Source organism: Columba livia, chromosome 1 (genome assembly GCF_036013475.1).
Source record: "Columba livia isolate bColLiv1 breed racing homer chromosome 1, bColLiv1.pat.W.v2, whole genome shotgun sequence".
In the NCBI taxonomy this organism is placed as follows: Eukaryota; Metazoa; Chordata; class Aves; order Columbiformes; family Columbidae; genus Columba; species Columba livia.
In genome coordinates this window covers 116,673,819-116,701,419 of record NC_088602.1, presented here as the reverse complement: position 1 = coordinate 116,701,419, position 27,601 = coordinate 116,673,819, and the positions used below count along the sequence as shown (strand labels likewise).

Genomic DNA, 27,601 nt, shown 5'->3' with positions numbered 1-27,601 from the left:
TTTTGTCATACTCAAGAAGAGCCACTCTACATGTGTGTGAACACGAAAATCTCAAAGCTGTAGTGGAGAGGATACAGGAAAAATCATCAAGCACTAACACTACGAACCAGACTGAATGTGGACTCGGTCATGAATTGCATTTTACCTTTAACATCCAACAGAGGATCAAACTTCAATTTATAATAATTAAATCATTAACATCCCTCTCCTTAGTTTCCCTCCTGTATTAACAGTGTTTTCAGTACACAAAAATAAGCCTGCTTCTGGACTAGTGAAAAATTCATTTTCCACATGTACCACAGAAGACCATGCACTATCATCTTAGTTCCACTGTGTGATTTTGGCATGGAGCTTTCAAATTCCATCTCCAAGCTAAGTAAATATAGCAAATGGCATTACAATCTAGACTGTAAGGCAGTGGCAAGTGTATCATCACCAAATCAATAGAATCATAATCTGAGTTAACAAGCCATTTTTTGCATTGAAACCTGTAACAGATGTGATTATAATAAAAGCTCGGGTGTCCACTCCCAACTTCTTGTGCACCCTACAGCCCACTCATTGCAGGGGCAGAGGGAGAAACAGAAAACACCCTAATGCTGTGCAAGCCCTGCTCAGCAATAGCTAAAACATCCCTGTGTTGTCAACACTCTTTTAGTCACAAATCCAAAACCAGCACCATACAGACTGTTGGTTAACTCCATCCCAGTCAAAACCAGTATATTTTGAAAAACAAAAACCCTTGTAAATTAGTTTGATAAACACTAGATTAAAAAATAGTAATAATAATAATAATACCTCAAGGAGTAGAACTCTTCAAGTTCATCTGCATCATGGAGAATGTTTCCACAATGTGTCCTTGCTTAATGTGCAGCGTTCGGTCTCTACTAGTGTATCATCTGATCCCACTGACCTATCCCAGTAAAATTACAGTGTGTAGAACCAGTTTAAATGCAGCCAAGAAGAATCTGACTTCACTAAGGTCTGACTGAAGACAACAGTAGTCAGTGGTCTCGTATCTATTTGAAGACAACATTTCATCTCCATGCATAATCTGATAACCCATAATGACAGGAGAAATAAATTATTTTGTCTGAATGCAAGTCACTTTTTGAAGATGTGTCACATAGGAAATGTAGAAAAGCTTTTGCAGATGGCCTATTATAGTACTGAAAACTTTGGAAAATGAAGGAAACACACTTTGTGATTCATTCGTAGCTAATAATTGTTCAGTTAGGTTATCAGGCTTAAACTAGCATGTGAAAAGGGTATAACTATTGCTATTGCTATTACTCTTACTATTATTCAGGGTGAATACATTTAAGCAGTCCCTAAAATGTTACTTTCCAGGCCTTGTAGTTAAAGTAATACCATTATTATTTTAACTTTCTCATTATAATCCTACTGCCTTTGGGGAGACACCAATTTCCTCTAATATTTTCTCATCGTAGCTACTTAAGTATCATTACTAACTACATAGTTTCTCTGTTACTGGGAGGAGAGCTATTTAAATACTCCAGGGATACACAGAGGATATTACGGCTGTTGTGATAGCCCTTTACACTTAATTACACAATGGCATGCTCATTCTGAAAATTAGTGAAATTAAAATAAATCACATAGTAGACCCAAGCAAAAGTAGAAATCTGCACAACTAGAACTGGAAGAAAAAGGTGCAGAAGCCCAGATTGCCAGGTCTTATGCAGTAAATTCTTCATTACTCAAAGTCTGAAATTTTAGATGAGATATCATTCAAAAAGGTGTGCTAAAGTTTGAGAGCAAAAATTTTAAACTATATTATAAATAAATATGAGAATGAAATATTTCAGTGACATTTTAAAAGAACATCACTAATGTGCTGTTCACTATCTTTGGCATAAGTAAGGTTTCAGACAAGTAAATGTCATCACCAATCCATGTCTTTGTACCAATTGTGTATTAACACTACATACATCAACAGTTCATGAGCTAGAGCCATACTACTGTAACAACAAAGCCCATCCAGCTCTATTACATAAGTTTACCTTATTGCAAAGGTTTTTTTTTTTTGTTTTTTTTTTTTTTTTGTTTTGTTTTTGTTTTGTTTTGTTTTGTTTTTCCAAGGGAATCCAAGTATTAAGGGCAGGGTTGTTGGGATTTTGTGGTTTTTGCTTGTTGTTTGGGCTTTTTGTGTGTGTCAATCAAGTGATGCTATGTTGTCTGATAGCTGTTGCTAACACCCTACTTTGATATTGGCTCTGGCTGAGAGTAGGTAACTTCTGAGGCTGAGAGCTAACTAATCACAAAAGTAATTATGCTGATGGAAGTTTCCCTCAAACACTGCTGATCTGAACAAAGTCACAGCATTTGGCAGTTAGTGATGGACAGTGAAAATAAGAAAGACAGCTCTCCCTCTTTCTCAAACTGTCATCCTTGATTTCCCCTTCATTGCCTCCCAGTCTTGTCCAAAAGCATGTCAGCGGTTTGCTGTTATCAGCCTCCTGCAACACACAGGTTCTTCTTCATGTGAACAGTCTTTTACCTTCAGTTTCTCCTTCAGAAATGGCTGTATCAGAATCTCAGCAGGTACACCCTACAGTCCCCTGGTATTTCTGTTTTGTTTCCTTTGTTCCTTTGAGACATTTTCTTATCACTTTGTAAACACTGAGTAAGCAGCAGGTACCACAGCTGAAATGGCAACTGCTTCTCTCTCAGGAATGAAGCTTTGGGTTTTCTAGGAATTACTTATCTTGCCTAGATTTTCCCGCCTAACGATATTTTTGACAGTTTGACTCAAGAAGCCCAAATGAAGGACAGAAACAGAGCTTAACAAGCTATGCAATAGTTTGTAGGAAGTGTATCTATACCATGAGACATCAGGTCTGAACACCTGGAGTGAGGGTGGAGTGGGATGAGGTTCTGGGAATTTTGAAGAAAAATTTCTCTGTTAAAAAGACAAATTCTATATTTACAGAATAAAAGGCATGAACTACGTTTATAATAGCTGAGGATAAGTAGGGAAATGCAGTGCTATTCAGATTTTAAAGATTTCAATATAACCTAATTTTCTAGAATAAAGGGCATTTATTTGAGTCATGGTCTTACAAATCTTATCAGTCAAATATTGTGTTTTACAAGGTAGTATGGTCTTAAAAGCCTACAATAGGTATAGAAATGGGAGCACACAAACTGATAACTGTAAATGAGAGAAAATCAATAGGTTTTCATAGTCTGAAATCTGAGCGCTATAGTAAATTAGGACTGCAGATAACAAGCAATTGTAAGGAAAGTTTGTTCTCATCTAGGCTGGTACAGATCACTACAGCCAAATGAAAAAAAAAAAAAAGACAAAAAAATCAGGGAAATTTTCAAGACTTTTTGCTTGACCTGATAGCTGAACGCAACCTCTGGTTCCTCAGAGCCTCTGTCAATACTGATTTGTACTGTTTAAAACACATGGGTGAGAGTGTCAAAGGGAGGAGATGGTGCCCATTCATCCATGTGGTTATGCTTGCATAGGAAGGCTTATGTCTCTTTCCCTCCATGACTTCATGGTTCATTGACTGATCTTTATTCCCCGAACCTCCCAGGAAAGGATCATTTCTGCTCCCTCCTTGCAGCTGTGGTGCCTGTATATTGCAGCCCTCAGCAAATGCTCTTCTCCTATACTCTCTTCCAGACAACTTATCTCCTCCTTGTCTTTATGCCTTCCTGTTTGGGGTTGTTTTTCCACTGCTTAGCTACTCCTTTTTCTTGCCCAAGCTTCCTCTTCTTGACATATCAAAGTGTTCTGCTCTACTCCACAGTCCTTGTTGAAGAAGAGTTGCGTATGACAATAAACTTTCAGCCTTCCCTCCTCCTCTGCAAGCTCTATCTAGTGCCATCCTTTTCACAGTGACGAGCTGGGCTTCACTCCCAGCTTCCCTTGTCAAGCAGCCTCGTGGAGGAAGGAATGAAAGCCTTGAGCTTCTGTTTACTAAACAAGACAGACTTTTTGAAGGCAAAGCCAAATTCTTGTATTTGCTATGGGTCAATGAAGAGGGGAATAGACCATCACAACCCCACTGAGGAATATACCTGATGTACAGGTTGACTTTCCCAGCTGCTTCTCCTAAAGAGCAGAAGGATGGAGCCCAGAAGACTGAAATACTGTGCATGTTAAACATGTGAAAAAGCAGCAGTTTTTAAATGCCTTCTGTTAGAGCTGGCAATAAATTAACTCTTGCTTTTACCACTTGGCAGAGAATTGAGAATTAACTTCTGCAGATGAATTAGGACCTTGTTTAACTTCCAGCAGAAAAATGGGGAGCTCTAGACGAATTGATGGACTGCATTCAATTTTATGATGCAGAAAAACAAACTGTTAACTTACAGAAATAATACCACTGGGCTGTCGTGACTTGTTCTCCACTTGTCTTCAGGCGCTGTGTGTTTGTATTGGGAGAGCGTGCTGACTCTAGTGCCAGTTTCTGTATTTCCTTTATTTGCTTTTGACATTTCATGTGTTTGTACTGTAGTGCCTGACAAGTTATATCACAAAGTAATTGGATCAAAAGCTGATTAACAAAAAATGAAGAAAAATGAGGTTCAGCAGTGTGGGAGGTATAGCTATGACAGGCCAAACTCACCAAGGTATGCAGAAAACCCAAGCAAGAAAGGAATGTGGTGAACTAGTAAGAGATTGTGTTGCTGGTCTGCTGCAGCCTTGGTGGGATCTCAGCTGGCATTGGCAAAGCAGAACTTTTTCTTGTGCCAGTGCAAACAAAGATGTCACACAACTGTCCTTGCTTCTAGTGCCTTCAAGTGTCTGGGGGGTGGCTGGAGTCCACTGGCTGTGGCTGCAGGCCAGCTCCAGACGGGGATTGTGTAGCTGTGTTAGCTTGATCCTGTGTCTGCCTGTCTGCAGAGTTTGTTTGCTTGAGCACAACGCTTCACCGACACTTCTGCCCGTTGGGCACCTCCAGGCTGACTCGCATCCGGAGAGACCTCTGAGCACAGGACAGGCAAGTGTTATTGATGCTGCTGCAGATACACAGCGCTGTGTGGTGTGCCTCACACCAGTGCAGCCTATTTGTGCTGGGCTTGTCTGAGAGGTCATCTGGATGAAAAGCTGGGGGGCAAGTTCATTCCTATTGTTACCTTGAGAAAGATAGTGCTGCTTTACCTTTGTGCTCTAAATGACAAAGCAAAAGGGCAGTAAATGATGTGGCACCTGTAAGTGCTAAGAAGTGAAAGTATTTAAAGATGCACTGTGATAAGAAGGATGAATGAGCCTTCTGTAATCTATAATGAGAGATATCACTACAAGAAGTAGTTTTAGTTTCCTCTGACTGTATACCCTAACCTCTTTTCCTCCTCTCATTCTGTTTTCCCAGTGACATGGTGTGAACGGGAAGTTTTTCTTTCAACTGCATAGAATACTTCTATCAGACTGTTAATAACCTCTGAGTAATAACACAGAAACTGTTGTCAGGCGTTTTCTATGCTACTTCCACATCTATGAAATTAAGCGTAACAGAGCCACATTTTCTTCTTTATTTTGTGAGCTAAAGAATTAACAAAGGAATGAAAAATATTTCCCTTTTTTCAAAAGAAAAGCTGAAATAAAAGAGGTGATGAGAACTTTACTTCATTTGCTTTCCTTCCTTAGCCAAGAATTCAAGTTTATTAAGGTATTTAAAAAAACAAATGCAAGAAGGATCTGCAGCAGTGTGCTGTAAACATTTTCCATGAGTCTCCTTCACTTTACTGGGGTAGCCATGGTTTGCATTGTATTATTTGGCATCACAAAATATGAAATGTTCCTCCACTTCCAGAGTTTTAACCTTCTCAGCCACTGTCGTTCATTTCATACCAAAGGACAAGATTTCAAATTGAAGAATAAACTCTGTCTTTGCAAGTCTTCTGCCAATCCACTGCTCAGCTGTGCAAGTTTCTTTTGTCAATGAAACCTAGACCCAAATACTCAGTTCTTAGCAGTGGCCTTCCCCTTAAGATCCAAGTCTTGCTGACACCCTTTCCAATGTATACTTGAAACACATTGCAATCTGCAGTCACTTCTCATTGCCTCACTAACAAGCATGTGACTCTCAGGCTAATGACCTTAACTGCCAATTAACACAGGCTATCCTGATGCACAGCTTTCTCCAGAAACCTAACAAGGTGCTTTATGAAACCAATCAGAGACATTTCCCCTCTTACTTTCACTGGACAGCTATTCCAGCATACTAAGTTAGAAACCATTTTCTAGGTCACAATTTTTAACCATCTCTGCTTTTGCAAACACTCTCTTGATTTAAACAAGTACCTCTCCTACCTCTTTTGGTATTATCACGCATGTATTTCTGCATCAGAGGCCAATGGAGTAACACTTCAGAGCCATTGGAATTTACATGCCCAAAGGCAAACCTGAAATCCTGAAGTGAATGCCCAGCAGCATTGGCACTGAATGTATTTATTGCAGCACTAGGAGTAGCCACACTGAACCAGACTTTGAATACTTGTTGCCAGGTAAGTAATGGCACTTTACCAAGCACATACCATGGAGAAGTGTTTCTCTGAGATACATGTCCTGCTTTATCAGGGTTCCTGTGGAGTAGAAGGTTCCTATAGGCCACAACTCTCTTAATGCCTTTTACAATGATGGAACTAAAGGCAGCAAAACCAATGTTTAGTTTTAGAGTTTAGAGGATTTTAGCAATAAACAGCTTTTCTGTTTTACTTACATATATAACACTTGTAATTGGTTTTTACATGAGCTGTGTAAATAGCATAACAGCATGTGAAAAAAAGAGAAAAGATGTTTTCATAATGCTCAGCATGTCAGGGCAGATACATGCAGATTTAGATTATTTTTGCTGTATCTTATTCTGTTCAAACATGTTTGTTATAGTGTAGCATTAGATAAATCTGCATTGTATGAATGGCTGAATGAAATCTAGTGGCCCAGAATATTAGAAATCAGAGTTTCTATATGATGTGTGACTTGTGTGTTTTTGTAGCACACATCACAAACATGTATTTAGTTCTACCAGGCTGCAAGCAAATTATTTCTATAAACATGGGACAAAGGCCACTTCGCTATCTGACTCCACTGTACTTACCCACATCTTTAGTTGTAAGGTGCTGTTGTTACAAAAGCAGTCCAAGTTCAAGCAGCCAACAGTTCCATGCCAGTATACAACCTAGGGGTCCTTCTAGGAAAGTCCCCACATTTGATTTGTCTTTCTGCTGGTACTAGAGAAGCATACAATGTATATGGCTGCAGACACAGCAAAAGTCCAGGCTTTCTCCTACAATATACCCCAAATGACAGTTAGAGGCCATAGTTAGGACTGGGTTTAAATCCATCAGTACAGATGTAGATCTAAGTTTAAAGTATTATGTCACTGTATTTAGAAAAAAACATTTTGAAAAATAAAAGATGCTTTTTGTTTTTTCCTCTACATGAAAAGTAGATACATTTTTAAATATTTCTTGCTTATTACTACCTCTTTCTTATTTTCCTCAAGAGAAAGCTATGTGCCTCCATAGACTTCTACATTACTGTATCTACACTACTTAGGTTTTTAACATTTATTTGTACAGACTTACATGTAAAATATCCAAGCCTTATGGCATTCCCATTGAATCCAGATGCAGGGATTTGGCCTTGCTTTTGTAATTGTTTCCACTATAAATGCCTATTTCAGAGTTCAGATTTTGGTTATAAAAAAATGCTTCCAAAATACAATTTGCCATCTGAGCTATCAGTCAAGTAGCATTTATTACTAGTTTTATTTCAGTGTGGCTTTCTGAACTTAAAGATGAATCTTGAGAGTTTTATCCATGCTTTCAGATATTTTAAAGATTTAAAATACATTTGACTAGCAAATGGAAATCATCACACTGTGATGTGGAATGATAGTGTCATCTTTAGCTAAAAATACCATGAAAATCCTACGTGGTCACTTGAGTTGCTTCTAAATAGTAGGAGTATAGTTACTTCATAACAGGCTTGCACTAAGGGTAAATTGTAGCCTTACAATGCTTAGGTGAACATGTTTTCCTCTAAAGAAAGGGAATAGAATTCAACTTCCCCAAGCACACCAGTTACACCACAAATAGTTAATCAGATAAGCTGCTGATTCCAGCTATAGAGTGGAATATTGGCTTCTGACTTTTTGGGCTCACTGCAGATAAACTGAGCCAACCCCAGCAGGCTTCTCTTGTGTCAGCTTGTTTGAAGACTGCATGGAAGAACAACTTCCCCACACTTGGGGAATGTGAACTTTTTGTCAAAAACTCTGACCAAGACCTTTCATGTGTTGTAGAGCCTAAACAATGCAGGTGTATTGCACTGGCACTTTGACAAGGGTATGGAATTAACCCTATCGGCAATTAAGACAGGTCTGTTTAACAAGAATCACTCTTCTTTACGGTGGTAAAGAGGGTCATCCCTTATAGCAGCCAACACAATAACAGAAAAAAAGCTTTTCAACCATCTTCCTGAGTGTGAGTGACCAATAAACCTCTAAAATGAAAGAAGGCTCAGAGGAGTTGGGCAAGGACCATGTGCCTATGAAGCTCGGGGAATAATGCAGGATATGACTGACCACAGCAGTTGCAAAGAAGCTGACTTTATGTATATATTGTGTTTTCAGTACAATTCGTATCACTGTGCTAAATCAGAAATCCCATGTAACATCAGCTGCCCTCAGATAAGCAAATCTGATATCAAACATTACTTCCTCCATGCATGGAATATCTAAAAGAACCTGGTCAGTAAGTATTGGACTGTAACAGTGAGATCTGAGCTGACAAGATTTCTCTGGCCTTGATTTTGTGTCTAGAAGAAAGTATTTTCTGGTCTCAACTATTACATGAATCTGTTGAGTGTGCTATGCGTTTAAAGAGCATTGTTCTTCCTGTTGGACTAGGCAAACACTAGCAATCACCTAAAAAGCCAGTACTGTTAAAGACAAAGACCAGGGAGACGCATAAGCTAATTTAAGATTCTCTATTTTAAAGATAAAAAACAAACAAAATACACAAACAAGAACAAGCTCAAACTTCCATATTTATTTCTGAAAACCCAAAGTTTCTGATAGCAGCAACAGACAAAGGATTTTACCTCTTCCTACTTTGCAGAAAAACACTCCTCTGCTACTGAAAGAATATCAGGGGAAGATATAAAAGCCTTAAATAACTGCACTAATCTTCATTTACAAGAAGCTGTGCATATAGCTATCTCTTGAATTCCTTAGGCCCCAGGTACCCCTCAAAGTCAGCAGGAATCAAAAGTAAAATTGCAAAATCCAGATTAACCATTTATAGCACTGGTGTCTGTATAGAAACAAGCAAATTGCCCAGAGTCTCTTGATAGCCAATACAGAGAGACTGAGATATCTAGAGACTAAGTGTCCCTTAAAATTAGATTAATCACATCCTCAAGGTGCCTATTTCTTTCCATTTCTTGCAAAGGAATCTAGATGATGCTCAGTGTTGAATTATAGCATCCCTAGATAAATGAGATTAACTCCACCTTAGACATTAAAAAAATTTGCCATTCCAGGCAGTATAATCAGGTTCTGGGTACCTGAGTCAAGTGCATTTTGTAGGCCCAGTCCCATCCTATGATGTATTACTCTGGTTTTCTCACTGAGGGAATGCTGAACCATTTGCTTAGACCTAGATGCCTAGCAACCTCTGAGTCTCCCCATCATACAGGAGATTACCAGACTTCTGGAGTGATGGCTGGGGACTACTGGCTTATGCCCTGGCATCTCAAGTGTTTAAGTTTAGGAAACTAAATCTGGTGCATAGAACCTGCAACCAATATGAGTGGTTGTACCTCTTCAGCATTTGTTGCCCTATTTGCTTTTGCCTTGATCATTTCTAGTTGACATGGTCATCTATGATAGAGAGGAATAAACTCCATGGTTTGCTTGTGGGCCAGTAAGTTTTAACTGTGCAGAAAGAGGCCTTCATGCATTGTGGCTGTCAAGTATAGAAGTTAGCTATAAAGAGTGACTGTTGCTAAATAAGATTAGAGTATTTTAAAATTTTCATCAGAAATTTTCATAAGATTCTTTCTAATCAATGCCAGCTTTAAGGAAGAACTGATAAAGAATTGATGGGGTTTGACCTAAGATCAAAGATTCTTGCTTGGGGTGGGGGTGGCTAACAACAATTTTGTCCAATTTGTGTGACTGAAAGAAGGAACATGCTGTTTCCCAGGGATCAAATAGTCTCTGGCAAATTCAAATATATGATGAGAAGTTAGATGTGCTGTGGTGTCTGTCTTCATAGGGGAAAACAAGTTGGCCAAAGCTTTTAAGTCATTTAGGTGTTCAGATAAATGTTAAACCCAGTTTTCTAAGGTTCATTTCCACTTTGAACTATGGAAATGTTTGGTCCTCAGCCATTCTGAAAACTGGTTACACAACATTCTGAAACAGAAATTTTAGCTCACCATAACTTGAAAGTGTGGATTTTCTTTCTCAAGATATTTTAGAGTTTTAGGTGCACGGCTGTCTTTGATTCTAACAGGAATGCAATTTCTAAGATGTAGGTATTAAACGAACTTCTCTAACTTGGTGAACTACCTGTCTTTGAATGAAGCTGTCTATGAATTAATTAACATATTGTTGTTCTTTTTCTTGTTCAGAGTTTTTAAACATTTTCCTTTTCTGAAATCTTGACAAGTTTCTCATGAAGATTCTGAGAGCTGGAAAGCAATTTTGGCCAGCCAGCAATAGATATTGGCTGTTCATAAGTGAGTTTCACAGCAGTAATTTAGGTACTTCCATAGGTTCACAGAGCACAGAATGAAAACCAATGATGTAGTTATTATGAAAAAATGAAATAATAGCATTTTAAAACTATTACTTTTCATCCACAAATATGGATTATACACTCCTTTTTGTTCATAAATATCAAAGCATTTTATTAAGTGTCTCGTATTTCCATTTTACAGATGTCCACTGTCCAAGGTGCATGCCAGGCCAGTGGCAGTACAAAGAAACAAACATGGTCTCTTGAATGCTAGCTTAGCTAAATGTCTATTAGACTATCTCACAAGTCTACTTGACACAGCAGATATTTTTATATAGTACAGTGAGTGTAAAGGAAATATTGTAAGTATGTACTGTACTACAGTGATACTGAAACTGGGAATCTTACAAGAACATGACCAAAATTCCAAGTTTGTAGAATTTGTTCAGGAAAAACATTGGATTAAACGTGTCAGTGAAAGAGACAGTGAAGAGACAAACACAGAATAAACAGTATAAAACTTGAGTACATTTTGTCATTATTTTAAACTCAGCAAACTGGGAAAAGAGCACTGGAAGGCAGGAGAGATAGAGAGAGGCAGGACACTGAGAGTCCATATGCTTTTGTACTGTAGCATGAGGACTGAGTTCAAACTGACTGCAAGTTTTTTCATCAAATATTGCTTCACTGGAAAATGTTGATTTGCTGAAACTGCAGGAATGTAGACGTGTCTGGTGGACTAAAATCTCCTGCCCTGGCTCCTTAGCAGAACCTCCCCTCCAAGCTTCAGGATGATCAGCAGTGCACCTGGAGGGATATTTTTGAGCCAAGAACATGGAAGCCTTGAAAGGTTTGATCTCCCCAGCCTTCTTGGCTTCTTGCATCTCACTTTATAATGTGCCAGGTTTTTTGATTCTGGGACTTCTCAGAGCAATTAAAGCTCCAAGGTTCCCCAGGCCCATGGCAGTCCACCTACAATATCAAGATTTTGGCTACTTCTATGAAGAAAACTCAATATTTTTCTTGGACTTGGAAGTCCATTTCCCTGTCATGTCAAGTACCAATTTTTCATTCAACAGATATGGTTTAACTGTTATAAATCTAATCACTTAAGGTTGTAGCAGTGCTAGGTTAAACTTCTCTGCAGAGTCCCTGTTGCTTGATTTTTTTTTTCTGAAATAAGACTAAACTTTTAGCTGAAGGTAACAGGTTTAATGCTGTTCAGTGAATTACAAAACAAAACTGAAAAGTCATGCTCTGTCGTATTTAGAACACCCAAAATGTTTTTGTGATTTGGAGAGGATCACTCATTGCCTATTTTCAGGTCCTTATCCTGTGAGGGAGTGCTCTGTACCCATTACTACTGCAGCTGAGTATGCACTGACCATCTTGAGAAAAAGGTCAAAAATCAAAACCAAAATTCAGGTAATTAAGATCACCATAAGTGTCTTTTAGATTAAACAGTCTCCATTGTGGAATCCAACAAAGACTGTGTTTTAGAAAGACAAACCTGATTAGCATCATGGCTTGCTCTTATTTATTACTCAGAATGTAAGAAACTTGAGCATCTTGATTTATTTTTTTTTTTAAACTCTCACAGATTTCTGAACATTTGCTGGCAAAATCTTGTCCCTGTTAAAGTCAACAAAAATTTCATTATGACTTCAGAACATCTAGAATTGCCTCATCTTCAGTAGGGGTTTGTGACTGTTATGACAGAATAAGTCCTATCGTCTGTTTTTGTCATGTTTTCTACTTTCAAAAAAGGAACATGGTTCAGACTTAATTGGCAAGATTAATCTTGTCAACAGACTCATGCTTGTGATATATCTGTTCTATGATCTTCTCCCGTTGATATTTTCTATTGCAGTGTTCTCATATGTGTAATGTTCTCAGTGATTAAATTCAGCATTTAATACAGATCTGTACAATATGAGTGATCCAGTCCAGCCCACCCATTTTATGTTTTTCTCTGTAGTTAGGTAGAGATTCATGTTTTTAGGAACTGTATGTTATCTGAGAGGAAATTGTGCAATGGGGAAGCATGGGGGAGGAAAATGCTTTCAAATACATACACAGGAAAAAGACAAATGACAGGAGGTGCAACTGTGATTTTTTAACATTTAATGCTTTTTGTCAAGGGAATGGCAGCATAGGAAAGATGAATAGTCCATAAATTTAATGGAAACCAAATAGAAGCTGGGCATCGTGAATCGTGAAGTTTAAGGATGTTGCTGTGTATTTATTAAACATTGCTGAAATCTGTGGAAGAATTGTATCAGCTTTTGACATATATCAAGTAATTACTTTCTCAAGGTTTCCTGTTGGATGATGTGACACTGGAACTTTGCGTTCTTCCTTCCACAATTACCACTTCTGACAGCACTTGAACAATGCAGCAAATTCTGTAAATTTCTTTTCTGATCTAGACTCACCTTCCCTGAAATATTTACGTGCAAGCATATGTTCATTCCCTAGCTTAAACTGCACTCCATTGCACTGTTGACCAGAGGTGGGGACAGCCTCTGATGTGACCTGTGCATACTTGGCACCTCAGGTCATGGATCAAACTCTTCTTGTGTTGCAAGCACACTGGATCTGGGAATGGTGGACAGTGCAACAGTGCACACTAGCAGATTTCCAAGTGTCACCTTTTTCTGTGCACAATCTGGGTGCTCCGAGTCCCCGCTCTAGTGGAGCATCACTGGACAAGTGTTTGGAAGTGGATGGGTCCCAGTTCTTGGCATAGTTATCCTTAATCTTAGAAATTCTTGTCTAACCATGTAGATAAAGCTTTGGGGTCCCATTGCAATGTCAAGAATCTATGTTACACACAAAGTAAAATACTACATTTTGATTTAAAGGAATGACCCATCTCTCTGTATGCCGTGTTTTAGATCAAAGCTGGCCTTAAAATTACATACAACTGCATGAAAAATACTCCACCCCCACAACTATCCCACAGAAAGCAACAGAGGTATCTAATGGAATAGTTGGGGGAATATCTTAAAATCCAATTTCAGTAAATAATTTTTTCACCCAAGTACCCAGAGGTAATATAGAGGAAATTAACTACTTACAAAGCAAAGAACCATCTCGGTGATTTCTTATGTCATTTCTTGATCATCAGACAGAGTTAAATTGTCTAGATGGGATACACAGGGTTGTGGAATTACACATTGCTTTCTTCCAAGATATATGAACTCCATGTGTTATAACTTCCTTGAGGACTGCATTGTGGTTAGACCATTTTGTGTTTTTTTTCAGTTTTCTTGTGAGGAAAGACTAATCTCATGAAGAAAAAAAAAATTCCATAGAATACAGTCTGGATTTTATTAGGCACACATTACTACTGTTTCCTGATGTTGCCATTCCTGCAGTATAACTTTTGCATCAATTCAGTGTGATACAACATACTGATATGCCCTCACAACAACTTTATAGATGGCATTTACATACACTTACAATTTAAATGGAGTGAGTACATAGAAAGCGCGTGTAAATGAGGACCTGGCCCTGTATCTATGCAAGTAAGTGACACAATTATCAGCCACTTAAGTAAGTCAGATTCATAGCCATGGACTTGTCAATACTTTTTTTCAATAAAAATTGCATTTCATATGAAGGAAACTAACCAAGCAATTTTGGTTTTACAGCAAATGGAAAGTAGAAGGTATATCATGATCATGTTTGAAATAGACATTTAATATAGCTAACATGAAAGAACAGAATATGCCTTGCCTTGCCCTACCTTGCCCTGCCCTGCCCTGCCTTGCCCTGCCTTGCCTTGCCTTCCCTACCCTGTCCTGTTCTACCCTGTCCTACACTACCCTTCCCTTCTTTATGTTTAGACTTCGAGGTTTACCTAACTTTTCAGTTTGGCCAATGCTGTGAGTGGCGTATCTTTTCTAGCTGATATTTAGGAACACAAAGCACCATAAAACAATGATAGTGATTATCTACAAAGCTAGATGCTGTCAAAAGCAAAATGTGAAAATAAAACAAAAACCAGAAAGAATCAAATTCTTCTAATCTCACTTAGTGGTATCAAGCACACAGTGATACCTTTTCTGCCAAATGTCTTCCTAGAAGGAGGAAAGAGACTGAGATGAAAGTCCATAATGTGTGCACCCTGATCAAATATTAAACTTTATCTATTCCAGGATACATTTTTTTGGAAGACAGGAAAGATGAGGACTTTTTAAAACATATTTATCTATTTGCATAAGAATGGTAGAAAAAGGCAGCATGCAATACTGCATGGGTTTAATAAGAAGCAGGTTATGGTGGCATTACCTCTGGGGTTTGGGTTTGTGGCAACACTGGCTGCCTTGGCTTTTTTGGTCTTAGCCTGGTATCCAAATTCTTATTGGCCAGGCTGATGACCTGGCTAGGTAGCTAGTTTGAAATGGGGTCTGCCAATTGAAGCAAATTGGTAACAGCCACATTTTGTTGCAAAGAATGTTTTCTCCTTTTTTCTCTCCTTCACTGCAATGTATTTGTTCACAGACAGGATATGTATGTGAGCAGCTGGAGGCTGTGAAACACATCTGTTTCACCCATGCTCTAGGACAGCCAGATACAAACAACTTGGATTTAAAAGCCTGTGTACATGTCAGCTCATGCCCAGCACAGTGCTAACACAGCTACAGTTTTCAAATTTATACAACCGCGTCAAAAACTGAGTGGTCTGGGCTCATGTGCCCCAGGTAGGCAGACTTGTGGCTTTCATGACATAAATTTATGCTGTGGGGATCTCCTTAAACAGGTTTACTTTGCCAGAGAAAGGCACTCATGTCAACTTTTATCTGTTTTCTGGGCATGAGAGACAGGTCTATGAGTACTGCTTTTCTCTTTGTTCTTTTTTTTTTTTTTTTTCTGTTTTTCCTTACTTTTCTTTCTAAGATATGACCTTAATTCCCTTCTTAATTCCCTTTGTGACAGTTTTCATCAAGCATGAGGACATTGCAGAGTTGTCCTATAGTGCTTTGACCGAGCTAGATGGAAAGGCACTATGGGCCCCACACAATAGAGCAAGTATGAGATACTTCAGCATGCTGATTGTACAAATATTATTACTTAATTAAATGAAGTTAATGTTCATGGTCTGTAGAATATTTTGTGCTATTTTAAATGATCCAAATACATACTAACTTGGAAATTTTTGCTACTTTATTTACAGTATCTTAGAGTAATCCTATCACTTGCCCCGAATATTAGTATATTTAGGAAAATAAATAACTGCAGTGTAATTTGTAAACAGGATTATAATTTTATTATAAATTTACTATAATTTCCTGAAAATATGGTCTATAATGGAAACTATGACACACACTTTTCCATCTTTTCATAACTCAGCAAAGGTCTTTTTGGACTAATCAGAACTGTCATAGAACAAATAAACCTTATAAAAATGCTATTAGAAATATTTACATTATATGCTGTTCACTTACAAACGTATTACTACCACCAGGTGGAAAGGTTCCTGGTTTCTAATACAGCAGCTGAAATGGACTTGACGGCTCAGTCTAAAACTCATAAAGTATCATTTTCAATTAGAGACTGAAAAAGGATAAAGGATAAAGGATAAATATCAGTATAAACAAATTCTTTGTCTCTAAGATCACAATAGTATTGTGTATCACAATTCAGTTACATTTTTTTAGCTATATGGGCAGTGTCTGCACTTTCTGGAATTTAACTGCTAAAAACAACAGTGACTCAGTATTTTAAATGTTTGTGGGGTTTTTTTGTTTGTTTTTTGTTGTTTTGGTTTGGTTTGGTTTTTTTGTGTGTGTGTGTTGTTGTTGTTGTTTGTTTTGTTTTCCTAAATAATGTTTTCTAAGGTGGTACAGATTCTAGAACTAGCACTCTGTATTTCTCTCTTGATGGTTTACTGAAAGAGAGTCTAGACCTGTACATCACCAGTGGCAAAGAAACCTCCATTCTTGTATGCAAAACTGTAATACTGTAAGTGTTAAAATCTTAAATACTGTATGTCCCCTTCCATTAATTTAGAAATGGCTTTCATGGGAGACATGGTAAAGAGATAAGCAGTAAATTAAATACACGCATTTGAAAAGAAGCAAAATCATTGCAAAATAGATGCTGTAAGGCAGGCATGAACTGCAACAGAATAGTCAAGTCAAATCTTTCACCCATGTATAACCTGAACTATTTTAACACATGATGGCTTATAGTAGCTGTTTGAATTTCCTATGGTTCTGCCCAGTTTAGACATTAATTCACAGAAAACAACCAGCTGAGACATTAATAACAGAAAGAAGGTATTTTTTCAGACCTCAGTATAAATACGTTTCTAGTTTCCATTGTATAAGCCAGAAAAACTGATTATCTTTGCTTTGGTTAACACGCATCCTCTTTTTTTCTGACTTTTTCTGTGTAAATACGTATCTACATATATATGCATACATATATTTGTATTTGAAAGTGTATGTGTTTCACATATTGTGTAAAAGATGTGAGTTTCATCAAAATGCAGTAAAAATACATAATGTGAACCAAGACAACAAAACATGCAATGTAAATATTTTCACAAAAGGCAGAGTGAGTAGGAGTATGAAGACAATATCACTCATGCAGATTTTCCCTAGGGCAACTGTAACTAACAGCTCTGCATTTTCTTTAAAATGACTTTCACAACATAGCAATATTTACTTAAATTAGATAACTTGTCAAATGAATCATCCCAGCATGATCTGTATCTCAAGTTTTTTCCCAACATTCTTAGTTGCAACTTGATTCTCATTTTGCGTTCTTGATCTAATTAAGATTACAATTTTCTTATGTGTTTAAGAAGTACACAGTCAGTTGCAGGTACACAATTGAGGCACAGAAAATGCCCATAACGTCAACACTGCTTAGAATTTGAAGCGCTTGACAGATATATTCCTGGAAGTTATTCCTATCAGACAGTAATTTAACTTACGTTCTTGCCTTCTTCACTTTTATCTATTATTTTGTGCTCTTATCTGAATTAAAATGTTCATAATTTCTCTGTCTATCTGTCTTGGTTCTGTTTTTATTTTGCTCTAGTAGAAGCGTTGAAGGTATTCAATATCCCACATGACAGTTAAGCAAAGACTCGAAATTTAGAAGTTTTTCTTTCTAAATCATATGAAGGCAATGAAGAAGATTAAATTCTTCTCCTCTGAATAACGTAACATATACAGTAGGATAGATTACTTCAAGACATGGAATGGGAGGTCTCTCACTAAAAGCTTTTGAAACCAATTCATCAAACCTATTTTTTAAACAATGATTTAAGTGTACTTGGCCTAGCTTTGGAGCCTGGATTGAATTACATTGTCTCCTAATGTCTTTTCAAGTTTTATTTTCTCTGTTCTTTACTTCCGGAAGAGTGTTCCTTCTGTTCCATCTAAGAAAGGTTGGAAGATTTGGCTATCACCTCAGTAGCCTTATACCTAGACACTGGATGTTTATGCACGCTTTACTTCACAGTGCTGAGTGTCAAATTGTATGAATAAATCAACATTTATGATTATTGAAAAAGATAAGCTACTCGTACATTTTTGTGTCTGGTGATCTCTATACAGAAAGAACTGCAAAAAGCGTGTTTCTTCATCTTGCATGAAGTGGTCATCACTTATACCCCACCCACTGGTCTAAGGGGGAATCCAGTCAGGCAAAACTGAAAATAAAACAGAAAAATTATTATTCTTAATCTTTAAATTATTATTGAAAATAAATATAGTCAAGTTAGACTAATTAAAACAAAAACAAACAATAAACAAACAAACAAACCAAAACAAAAAAACCACCACAACAACCACAAAGAACTAAAAGGCTTCTCCAAGGACTGCCTGAGAAGCAGAACTAAGGAAATCTGCTTCCCTGTGGGACCACCCTCTCCTCTAACCACCCCTTGTCCCTACTTTCCAAGACCTTGCAACACAAGCTCTGCTTCCTCATGTGATCCCAGCAACCACCCCCACAATACTTTCAGCTTCGTACCACAAGCCCTAAGTATATTTTTCTTGTCTCTAATCTTCTTGCCATCTTATTTTCATGGGAAATATAAGAATGTATTATGTCTTGGATTCTCTATCCCTCTCTGGGATATTTTTTTAAATAGCCTAAGAATTTCATAAGTTACTGGACAAGGGGAGAGGGGAAGAAAAAGGAAAGACATGGCACAATCAGGTGGACATGCAAATGGGGATTATCTAGGTCTTGCTTTCTTAGAGCTAGGTTGAGGAAATCGTTTATCATAATTTTCATTTAGCTGGATAAAAAAAAGATGCTAGAAACCATTTAGCATTTTTCAAGAGAAAAAGTCTATTTTTCTCATATTTTGGAAAGATCATTATTCTCATTTTACAATTGAAAAAGAAAGCATTCAGAATAAGTTGTCTGGTCTCTTATTGTTACTGTTCAAAGGTTTCCTTGGTGTATAAAATTTATGATCCTTTGTAACAAGGCCAAGTATGAAAACAAAGGAAGACAAAGTCCACGGGTAACCAAGCTTAGGCATAATAGAGAAAACCTCTTTAAGCGCTTTGATATTATATAGAAAATTAGCCCAATAAAAATAACCCAAACCAGAAAAGTTTCTGGCTTTATTTCCTTCATGCAAAGTCACAGTCTATAAACACCAAACAAATAAGCTAAAAAAAAACACCAAACCAAACAAACCAACATCCCAGCCTAGCTCTCCCTCCACCTACAGCAGTTTTTTAGTGTTCAAGCCTTGCTAGGCTCAGCTGAACCTGGTGACCTCAGTGTCTGGTGACACAGCTCCAGTTTTAAACTCTAAGAATTCTTTGGCATTGGCACTGAAAAGTCATGTCAAATGTCTTACTTCAAAAGTTCATTGCTGTGTGCCATTGCTAAAGCAGAAAGTATTCTTTCTAGAGAGTCTCGGTCATGGAGAACTGTAGGATCTGTGCACAGTATTGAATCACGTTAAATATTACTCAAGTGCAGCATGCTATTCAGTGGTCAAAACGGAAGGGCTGGCATGGGCATTTCAAAATCTTGGAACAACAATAATCTCTCATTTTTCCATTTTCTGGAAACTGTAGTTTGAAATAGCTTTAGTTATTGGTTAATGTTAAATCACTAAAACTAATTTCTATCCCACTTTGACTAGAGACCTTTTATGTATGTATAAGTAGGGGTATTTGAAATCAAAACTATCATTTAGTATTTTGAGACAGTTGGGGTTTTTGGTGGCATCTAGATTTTGGTGGCAAAACAGATTCCTTATGTGGCCAATTGCTCTGTCAACCTTTTGATAAATCTGGTGCTTTCTTGTCCGTGATGCTCCCTTTAACCATATTTTCCTTTGGGGTTGTTTTTGCTACTATTACTTTATTCTTCAACTGGAAATAAACTCAAATTGAAGTTACTATTTCCAGGGCACCATTAATGCTGCTAAGGAATTTTAAGAACTGTAGGCATTAAACATAGATTTGCTTCCCTCAAGGAAAGATGTTGCCAATCAATTCACATCTGAATTTCTTGAAAACAGCTCAACAGATGACAGCAAGTATGTAGAGAACAAAGAGCTGTTATATTTGCCATATTTTCGCTATGATTAACTGTGCAATATTTTATGTGTTTTCCAGCAGTGCTGGTTATTGTTAATTCTACTATTCATGCTTTTACACACAGTTTTAATGAACTGTAGGACAGATAGAAACCACCTCACATTGCCAAGTAATATCATGCATATAACTGGAATAGAGATCATGACCTCTTGATCAAAATAGAAGAAAGGAAAATAGAAAAGAAGTATTCATCATTCAGATGTCTATTAACGGTTTGCCTCTGCCTCCTCAGGCTACTTGAGCAGCAGAGTAAATTTACGACCAGTAGAGGGTACTAGTGCACACACACAGAAGTCAGCAAGTCGCATCAAAGATGGCTGCATGAGAAGTTTGGGTTAAAATTGTAGAGAGAGCACTGCTGTTAATCTAATAAGACTTAAGATATCTTTAGCCAGTCTGCATTATTTTCTCAGATATTGAAAAGCCCTTTCAGCATCAACAGAATACATTCCAATTTAAATGTGGGTTGTTGTGACACGCACTTTAGAAGACAAACATCAACATCAAATTATAGGGCTTCATTCTGCTCCATCAATATTTTCAAGTTGGACTTTCAGAAAAAAAGGCAGCCTTGGAAACACATATATCACTAATATCTATACCATGAGGTGTTGTTTTTGTTTTTGTTTTGGTTTGGTTTTTGGTTTTTGTTTTTGTTTTTGCTTTAGTTTTTGTTTTTGTTTCTGTTTTCCTTTCTAGAAACCTGTATGTATAAAAACTGTCATGCAATCAGAATTATTATCATCAGGAATCAATAGCCCAGGTGAGAAGTCAGATTAACACAGCTGTATTACTTTTTCTACAGCTTTGTAAGTTATCTCTGGACTGTGTACAATCCCTCAAATTGGACCCTTAATTCATATATACACATCTAAATAAAACTTTGCTGATTTTTAGAATTGCTGAGCCATCATCCTTTACTGACAACAATGGGAGCTGTGCTGTCTAAATACTTATTTATAGCTTCTCTTTGACTTTGTCCCAGGATCCTTGCCCAATAATCCCATACACTGGAGGTTATCCAGCCTTCTAACTTCTGAGCACATTTGAACAGCTGCTATTCATTAGAAGAAAAAGAAAACAAAAAAGCCCCAGTACCTATAACTTCAATCTGAGAGGGATATCATTCATTCTTTTCTCTCCAAATGAATGATTTCCCTAAAATATATGTATGTCTGGCCCAGGCCCAGGCCTTAGGATCCAATATCCTTTGCCCTACAGGGTGAGAAAAGGGAGCTTTGTCCTGTTTGTACAAGGGTATATCCAGAATTTGATCCATTTGCTGTAAGGGCTGGAGTGGACTTTAAGTGTTTCCGTGTAATAATGTACTTATTAAAAAGTTCCTGTACATAATTTTGTAAAGTTTTTTCCATATAGTAGTTTTGCTTTTCACCTTTGGAGATCTGCATTCTCAGATTCTAGGTGATCAGTCCAGATACTATTACTGCAAGGTTAACATAGATTTAACCAATTTGGCTCTTGTTAAAACAAGAGAATTGTACTCTTTAAGAGGTCAGAGACTAACTTTTCATAGAGGAACAGGGGGAAAATGGATCCATATTAGTATTCTAAAAAAATCTCAAACAGCCAACCACTAACTTCCTGTAATATTGTTTTATTAATTAAAAACAGAGGGGTGGAAGGAAAGATTTTATTGTTACAGCCATAGTAGCTTTGCAAATGAAGGGTAAAAAAACGGATACGTGATCAACAAAGTAGTTTTCAAAACTCAGTGGAGAATTGTGATCAAGGCACAATTTATTTATTTAAACACAAAGGTCTTGTGCAAGCTGAGTGTTCTCCTGGTACCTGAAATACCCAGAAGGCCCCAGCAGATCTGACATAGGAACCATAAGATACCTGTGCCCTTTTGGAAATGTATCTGGAAGCTGGGAGGAATACTTTATAATATCTTGGATGCCTCTAGACTTGCCTGTTTAGGCACCTGAATACATTATTTGATTTCTAAATAAAAATATAAATACAGTATTTAGTAGGAGTCTTTTAAGTTTCCTATGTCAAAACTTTGGATGACAAAAACAAATACAATTTTGAAGACTAATTCCAAAGAGCTGGTTTTCAGTGACTGGACAATCACAATATCTTTAACACTCACAGTTCAGAGTGCTTAGGCCCTTTGAATGAGAGCATCAAACTCTGTCCTGTTTATGTCAGCATGTGCTGCATAGCTATGACAGAGCCCTGAACTAGGTCCAAACTTCTAATATTCCAATGACATACTAAAACCTGGAAAATCTTTCTACAATAACAGTTCTTTAGAAGAAACAGGCATTTTTACTGAAGATAAGAAGATAAACAGGATTAAAGAAAGTGTGTGAAAAAAGGTAATGAGGAGACATATTTGAAATTGGTTATGACAAATGGCGAGCAGCCATCCATTGGCTTTTTTTTCATCTTGGAAGAAGTATAGCAAAGGCAAGCCAGTTCCTATAATTTTTTTAGCTCCGCGAGACAGCATTTTTTCCATGCCTTGCAAGATTCCCTTTTTCTGTTCCCAACTGCTTACCATCTGGGAATTTGTGGTTGTGAACAGTTAAAACTTAATATTTAAAAATATACATATATTTCAGTTGAAATTTAGATTTTCAGTAATGTGACTGGATTCCACTTTTGGGTGGAATGTGGTGAGATGAATATGTGCAATAGTTGGCACTGGAACTCTGGCTCTGCACTTAGAGAGAGAGTTGGGAGTTTTGTCCAGCTCCAGAGTTTTGATTTTATGGCCAATGATTAAGTTATAATTAATATAACGAAAACCAAAAGATCTTTTAACACTTCTATGACTCCTTTCTTCTTTCATTAATTTAAAATTAATGCTTTTATAGTATACATCATGGGGTTAGTGACAAGATACTGACCATCTTCCCTCTAGGGCTATTGGTTATCACATCACTGTGACATTGGTAAAGTAGAGGCAGAGCTGAACTTGCTCTAATGAGTTGCTATAAAGGCAGCATATGCAAATTACCTCAATAGTAAGCCTTATCCTTGGGTTTTATGGTAATGGAGAGTTCTTAGGTCAGGAGTAGGCATGCAATGGCTGAGCTGGACAATTAATAAATATCTTGGGAATGTTTACACCATGCTGACGTTGCAGCAGTATCTGATCTTCAGACATCTTAAATCACCATCAAATTCAGTTCTCTCTCAGTGATTTAGATCAGAGAAACAGGTAGTTTCAGAGGACTATCTTCTGTCTGTGTATCGCTTCGTTTTCATCCCAGTACCTCAGAGTAAAGCAGTTCTCTGTCCTGGCAGATTTAGCAAAACAGTTAAAGAACGACTGAACAGGGGAATGAACCCACCTTCGGGTCATTGGTCTGGAATAATGTTCAGGCAGTGTCTGAGTGCTCTCCAGGATTTAAATGCCTCTGTTTGTCTTCTGCTCCTTGCTCTTTCCTCTACTGATTTTATTGTCAAGATGGTTTTGGGCTTTTTTTTGTTCCACTTTGGCATGACTTCAGGTCTGCCTGCCCATCTCTTCTCTTACGCTGTCCGTTTCACTAATCTCCATTGCTGGCTCATCTTCAAACATTTTCTTTCTTTGCTTCTGTTCTTGTGTTGCTATATACATTTGGAAAAAAAAATAAACTCATGACCATGTAGAATTACAGAACTCTAACTTCATTCTCACCTATTTTTACTCTACCATTCTTCAGTCATGCATTGCCTCTTGGCCGGGTGACATCTGAGGTCCTTCAAGCCTCATTGCCTTTCGCCTCCCTTACGGAAAGCATCTGTGCTCTCCTCAGTTTCTGCAAAGAACACTGATTTATCTTTTAAAGAATCTGTCAAGATCCAGGGGGATCTTTCCCCTTTTCTACTTTTTTATGTCATTCTGTTTTACTTTCCCTGGCACTGATATTGAAGTTTTAGTATTTTTTTTCCTCACTATTTCTTCAGTTTCAGCAATTAATTGTTGCCTCTTTCCCTCCAGCTTTCTCTCTTCATTATTCTTTCTCTCTCTCATCTGCCACAACCTCTCCTACTTTTTAATCTCCACCATCCTTACAAACACAAATGTAAAAAATTACATCTTCCCCCCCAACTACAGTATTCCATTCTTTCCACTGATGATATGTCTATCATTAGACTCTAACATTTTTCACATCCCAATTTCCCTTCTGACTAGCAACTTGGGGATATTTTCACGCTCCTTAGATTATGTTTATATTGGAGTTTAGTCATGAAAGTGTCAGGGCAGTGACTAACACTGCTCACTTTGAAGAACAGTCCAAACTGCAATGGGACAGGGTATCAGCAGATTTAGATTCCTCTTCCAGGTTCTCCATTTGCATTTCATCCCATGATTCTAGGAAGTGGAAACACAGGATAGGGATTCAGCTTTGGTGCCTTCTTGCTCTGTCACTCTCTTGCTTCTCCCTCTCTCTCCTGTCTCTGTTGCTTGAATTGGGTTACATATTGACCAAAATCCAATGGGATGTTTGGAGAGCAGATAATAGCACTTGCTTGAAAAAAAACCCAGGAGCTATGGCCTCAAATACCTCAAGGCCATCAAATGCCTAAGGTGGAAGCCATCTTCACCATGAGCAAATAAAGTCACAATATCATAGCATTAGAGAAATGTTGGTTGGAAGGGACCCCTGGAGGCCACCAAGTACAACCTTTCACGTGGAGCAGGGCAAATGGCAACAGTAGGTCAAGTCAGCCATAGTTTTGTCTGGCAGAATCTCCAAGATCTCCAAGGGTAAAGTTTTCTTCATATTTGTAGTAGCCCATGCATGACCATCTTTATAGCTCTGTGCTGGACCTTGTTCAGTTACTTCACACCTCTCTTGAACTGGGGAGAGCACAAATTTGGATGGATTACGGCAAGCATAGCCTCACTGGCACTGAGTAAAGGGCAATCATAACTTGCATGATCTTCTGGCCATAACTTCCTAATATTTCACTGTTTTCCTTATTTGTGGTTAGAGTTCACTGATGTCCTATTTTCAACCTTACATTCATTAAAAAACCCAGGTATTTTTCAGCAGGGGCTGGACTAACACATGGGCTCATTCTGCCCCAAGCGCAGAATTTACTGCTTCTCCTTGTTGAACTTTGTGGATTTTCAATTGGCTCAGGGCTCAAGTTTGTCAAGATCCTTGGACTGAAGCTCTTCTGTTTGGCAGGTCAGCTATTCCTCCTCATATAGCACCACCCTCAGATTTGCTGAGCGTGCACTGAGCCAGTGATACCAACAAGAAGCTGCTTCCTTTCCCCTTTTCCCCAAGCAGCTGGGGATGGTTGTGGCCCTTACTTGAACTATCTTTCCTGTTGAGAAGCTCTAAGTGTCTCCTCACTGAGTATGTGGGACTGTTCATCTTGTGATGAGGATATTAGGAGGGATATTAGGGCCTCCATCACATTCAGAAATTGAATTTAAATTTCATCTAGCTTTAGACGTTTAAAATTATATGCATGAGCTACTGTCTGTAGCTAATCCTTACAGCTGAGACAGGCTTTTATAAGGCAAAATAATCCTAGATGATATCTCTTATCAACTTATTATCTGTGCCTTTTTTCTATGGGTATTTTCCTCATACTTAAGGGATGTATTTAGCTTATATAGTAACAACGTAGAATGAGGTAGAATTACAATAAAAATAAGGATATTCAGTATGAGCCCTACAATATAGTTGATGACAATATACATACCTTCTACTTTTTTTCTTTTATTTCCTTATCTTATTTTTATGATTCTCCTAATTGTTCTGCTGGCAGGTCAGGTGTTAGATTAGGAAGGCACAGAGGTAGCAAACCTGAGATAAATATAGCTGTTACTGCATCATAGTACTTTGAAATAATGTGCAAAATGAGAAGCAGGAAATCACAGAAGAAGTCACTAAGTGAAAGAAAATATTCTGTTGTTATATATTGCCTTTTCTGATAATAACGTCATTGAATACATGAACTTAAACCAAAATAAAAATATCAGAAAATTGCATATATGTTCTTTACAAACCTGGGAATCAACTTGGTGAAGAAAAAGCATAAAACTTTGAGACAGAGGGTGAAAAAAAATAAGTGCATCATTTTATGCTCCATGCAGTGATCTGCGTGGAAACCACTAGTTTGTAATTCCCATCTTTTACTGGTGTTTTCAGTGCAGTTATGCCCGTAGAAAACTGGAAGAATATCTAGAAGTGAACCATGACCTTAAAGTGGCAGAGGCAATAGCTAATTTTGCAGCAGTCCTGAGACTCAGGTCAATAATGGAGAAATATCTGGCTCCTTCAGTCTCTGGAAGATATATGGCTGTCAACAGTGATTGTACACAGAAGGAGAAAAACTTGTCTGACCCAATTTCCCACCCCCACACACCTGTTGCAATAGAAATCCTATTTTACATGTCGAGATTTCTGAAGTAGCTGTCTGCCAGCATCCTTCTTTCTTTATCCCACAACAAATTATTCACTGGTTGAATTTTCACTTTATTCTCTTTGCCAAAATATACCAAGAGCTAGTTTTGTAATGTTTCAATAAAAGCCCTTTGGAATAATGGGAAATTGTTGTGGGTTTTTGGATCCAAGGTTATGATTTAGCCAATTAAAAGGATGGAAGCTATTTATGAAATTTGGATCCAGGTCTGGGTTTTTATTCTGAACACCCTTAAACTTGAAATAACACTGGCAGGACAGTGATTTCCTTTCAGTCAGCTCTGAATTAACTTCAGAGCAGGGAACAGGACTGCAAAGAAAGGAAGAGTGAACCTTGGGTCTTTAGCCAGCAACTGGAAGCACCCAGGCTCAACCCACAGGCAGAAATAAATTAGCATAAGTACTTATGGAAATATGAGTTAAGAAAGAAGCCTAACATTCAATCTGGATTTGTTGGGTGACAAACCAGAAAATCCTAGAGTTCAGTCAGCTTTGCCAGGGAGAAACCAAAATACCTGTAAGCGTGGGTTCTTCAAAATTCACTAAGGATCCCTGTGTATTACTACAATGTTGCAAAGAGGAATGTCAGTAACTTCGAGGAGACATGTGAATGAGAGACAGAAGAATGGGGTGCATTGGACATGTTTTCTTGCCTCTCAGCCAGAACACCTTCCTCAGGTTCCCTCTGCCTTGTGAGTGGGTTGGTTTGGCTGCTAAACAGCTTCAGGTTAGAAGAAAGGAGGTTGATTGTCTTCTGTGCTGTGCCAGCTGCCAGCTCAGCCCTGGTCAGGAGCCAGCTCTGTGTGTCCCAGCATCCTCAGGTGAAGATGATGTTGCAGGTTTCCACTCTTTTCCCACTTTTACCCATTT

General features: G+C 37.9%; 1 long non-coding RNA gene across 1 annotated transcript in view; it reads right to left on the bottom strand.

Moving 5' to 3' along the window:
- Positions 1 to 16,368: 16,368 nt before the first annotated feature.
- The window catches only part of LOC135580255 (uncharacterized), a 31,303-nt gene continuing 20,070 nt past the window's right edge, over positions 16,369 to 27,601 (bottom strand). Inside the window, exons 3-5 of the long non-coding RNA XR_010474743.1 lie at positions 26,010 to 26,113; positions 23,654 to 23,912; positions 16,369 to 18,406 (exon numbers count right to left, since the gene is read on the bottom strand). This is a non-coding gene — a long non-coding RNA (uncharacterized LOC135580255). The remainder of the gene's footprint in view (positions 18,407 to 23,653; positions 23,913 to 26,009; positions 26,114 to 27,601) is intronic.